The sequence below is a fragment of the Dendrobates tinctorius genome, unplaced genomic scaffold (genome assembly GCF_039654945.1).
Source record: "Dendrobates tinctorius isolate UK_male_01 unplaced genomic scaffold, ASM3965494v1 ptg000011l, whole genome shotgun sequence".
NCBI classification, from domain to species: Eukaryota; Metazoa; Chordata; class Amphibia; order Anura; family Dendrobatidae; genus Dendrobates; species Dendrobates tinctorius.
This window is the reverse complement of record NW_027361679.1, coordinates 109217423-109221342: the sequence shown is the minus strand read 5'-3', so window position 1 is coordinate 109221342 and position 3920 is coordinate 109217423.

The following is a 3920-nucleotide window of genomic DNA, read 5'->3' as shown; positions in this document are numbered from 1 at the left end:
GTGTATTCTGCGCTGCTTGTTTGCTTCCTGTGTATGACACGGTCTGTTCCCTCACTCTGTACTCTGTCACTCGTTTTGGTACTATTGTCTTTTCTGGTTCTGACCTCCTGGCTTGGCTATTGTTACTTCGTTACAGTTTGTCCCTATTGTACCGTCTATTGCCCGTTCTGGTTTTCTGATCTATTGCTATGTCCTGACTATCCATTCTGTCTAACCCTTTGGTACTGTATTGCTATCTCGTGCTTTGACCCGGCTTGATCTGGTTTCTGTCTCTGTCTATGCCCCTTGGTAACATTATCCTGTAGTTACCCTTCTAGGAGTTTCTCTGCAGCTCCTAGCTCTGTGGAGCTTAGGCCACGCCCCCAGCAGTCACGTGCTTCAGGTCCTGATAGTCTGAAGCACGCATTGTCACCGCTGCTGCCCTGCTCCACAGGTATCTTTGAGCACTGTTTTTGTACTCAGGACACGCACACTGGCTCAGTGAGCAAGTGCAGTGCGGTGTTCCTGACATTATAGCTGACCATTTCAGTTGTTTTTTCCTCTGAAGAGAAAAAAATAAAAAGTGTGTTATCCTCATGGATCCCATACAAGCCTTGGCTGATCAGGTCAAGCACCTGACTCAAATGTTCCACAAACTTAATGTGGAACAGCGCACGATGGCCCATACCTAGCAACAGTTGGTGGATACTGTGCAGGGGTCTGTCGCTGCAGGGGCTCCTAGTGCTGGGGATAGAGATGTGTCATTGGCATCCCCCGAGTCTCCGGTCAAATTGCCAGACCCTTACTCAGGGGATAAAAGTGAGTTCAGGTCGTTCAGAGAAGGATGCAAGCATTTTTTTTCTCTAAGGCCCCCGCTCCTCCGGGGATGAGATCCAAAGGGTAGGGGTCGTCATTTCCCTACTTGGGGGGGCTCCACAGGCATGGGCTTTCTCTCTCTCTTCCTCTGCTCCTGAACGTATGCCTGTGAATTTGCTCTTTGAGGCTCTGGGGCACATTTATGATGAGCCTGATAGAGTGCGTCTGGCAGAGGATATGTTGATGAGTGTGACACAGGGGAGGCACTCTGCTGAATGGTTCTGCTCTGAGTTCAGATGCTGGGCAGCGGAGGTCTCCTGGGATGTTGCTGCCTTCCAGGGTTTGTTCTGTAGAGGCCTGTCCGAACGTTTGAAAGATGCCCTAGCCCTTCATCCTCCACCGGATTCTTTGGAGGACGCTATGATCCAGGCTGTCCGCATGGACCGTAGGCTGCGGGTGAGAGGGGTCATGCTGCAGGAGACCCCTTTATTCTTCAATCTGAGAGACTCTGCATCTAGTCCTGAGCCCATGGAGGTTGGTGCCACGTCATTGGAGGAAAAAGAGAGGAGACGCCGTAGAAACAACCAATTGTGTTTTTACTGTGGATCCGCTGGACATTGGAGAAGGAACTGTCCTTTTTGCCCTTCTTCAGTGAAGCCGTCAGGAAAACGACTGAGTCTGGGTAACAATCGAGGAGGTTGCCCAGACTCCCAGGTACCCTTTTCCTCACTTACTAAAATTCTGCTTCCGGTGGAACTAGAACTTACAGGCGGTCCGGTTGGGACTACCGCCTTTGTTGACTGTGGTTCTTCTATTAATCTGATCGATGCCAAAGTTGTGACTTTTCATAAGATAGGAACAGTCAGGATAAAAGATCCTGTTAAAATTGTGGCAATTGATTATTCTCCTATCACCTAGGAGGGAATTTGTTTCATGACTGATACCTTTTCTCTGAAAGTGGGTTCCACTCACGTGGAAAAATTAAGGTGTTTGTTCTAAATAATCTGCCGGCTGGACTGGTACTGGGTATGCCTTGGCTTCAACATCACAATCCAACTATTGACTGGGTCACGGGGGAGATCATTCAGTGGGGTTGTATGGCTAACGGTCTATGTTGTAACTTGACAACTCTTGTCACCCCAGAAAAATCTGTGTCAGTGTCGTCTGTCGATCTGGAAGGTATTCCGGAGTACCTGAAAGATTCTGAAGACGTATTTTCTGAAAGTGAGGCTAAGGCACTACCACCACATAGACCCTTTGATTGTGCCATTAATCTAGCCCTGGAGCCAAGTTACCCAAGGCTCGCCTGTTCAATTTGTCCGGGCCCGATCGTCTAGCCATGAAGGAGTACATTACCGAGAGTCTCCGCAAAGGGCATATTAGGCCTTCTGTTTCACCTGTGGCGGCGGGGTTCTTTTTTGTTAAGAAAAAAGATAGTGGTTTGCGGCCGTGCCTCGACTTTCGGGAATTAAACAAAATTACTGTGAAAAATACATACCCTCTCCCCCTAATTCCTGATCTATGTAACCAACTCACCGGGGCCAAGTGGTTCTCTGAACTGGATTTACGTGGGGCATACAACCTTATAAGAGTCTGGGAAGGGGACGAATGGAAAACAGCATTCCTGATGACTGAAGGGCTGTTCGAAAACTTGGTTATGCCCTTTGGTCTCATCAATGCTCCTGCTGTTTTTCAGAATTTTATTAATGTAATTTTCTCTGATTTAATTGGTCATTTTGTGGTTATCTATTTGGATGACATTCTGGTGTAGTCGGTGGACAGTCAATCTCACTTGCACCATTTGCGGATAGTTCTCCTGAGACTGAGGGAGAATCATTTGTATGCCAAGTTGGAAAAATGCTCATTTTTCATGCAAGAAGTATCCTTTCTGGGGTTGATTGTGTCAGGGGAGGGGTTCCGCATGGATTCTAACAAGGTCCAGGCTGTTACAGGTTGGGTGCAGCCTCATGTCTTGAAAGGGTTGCAGCGATTTTTAGGCTTTGCTAACTTTTATAGGAAATTTATTAAGGGCTTCTCGCAGGTGGTAAAGCCTCTAACGGACCTCACTCTCAAGGCAGCTGATGTAAAAAATTGGTCTGTAGCTGCAAAAAATTCTTTCATGACATTAAAAAAGTGCTTTTCTTCAGCCCCTGTATTGGTAAAACCCGACCCGTCATGACCTTTTATCGTGGAGGTTGACGCCTCAGAAGTAGGGGTGGGGCAGTTTTATCTCAGGGCCCTCCTACCCTTACTAATCTGAGGCCTTGCGCCTTCTTCTCTAAGAAATTTTCCTCTGTTGAGAGAAATTACGATGTCGGCAATAGAGAGTTGTTGGCGGTAAAGTTGGCTTTTGAAGAATGGAGGCATTCCCTGGAGGGGGCTATTCATCCCATTACAGTCATCACTGATCACAAAAATTTGGCCTATATCGAGTCTGCCAAGAGATTGACCCCCAGACAGGCTCGGTGGGCGCTTTTTTTTTCTCGCTTTCAGTTTGCCATCACATTCCGCCCGGGATCTAAAAACATCAAGGCTGATGCCTTATCCCGAATCTTTGATTTGGTGTCCCCTCCAGAACCTCCCTCCTCCATTCTTCAGCCAGGAGTAATGGTGGCCGAAATCATATCTGATTTACAGAGAGAGATTTTGGAGGCCCAGGCTCGGGCTCCGGGTGGTAAACCCCCGGGTAAATTGTTTGTACCAGAACGTTTCCGTCTCGGACTTATGCATGAATTTCACGATTCTATGTTGAGTGCTCACCCTGGGATTGCAGCTACCCGGGGGGCAATTGCGAGGGGTTTCTGGTGGCCCTCTATGGTAACAGATATTAAAAAGTTTGTGACTGCATGTGGGGTGTGCGCTCGTTCAAAAAGTTCTCAGGTCCAGCCAGCCGGGGAGTTGGTGCCTTTGCCAATTCCGGATAGACCATGGACACATTTGTCTATGGATTTTATTACAAATCTTCCTCCTTCCAGGGGCAACTCGGTGATATGGGTGGTGGTGGATAGGTTTTTGAAAACAAGCCCACTTTGTACCTCTCCCCGCGTTACCATCTGCTGAAACCCTGGCCCACTTATTTATGCAGCATATAATTCGGTTGCATGGAGTGCCTATGAATTTGGTGT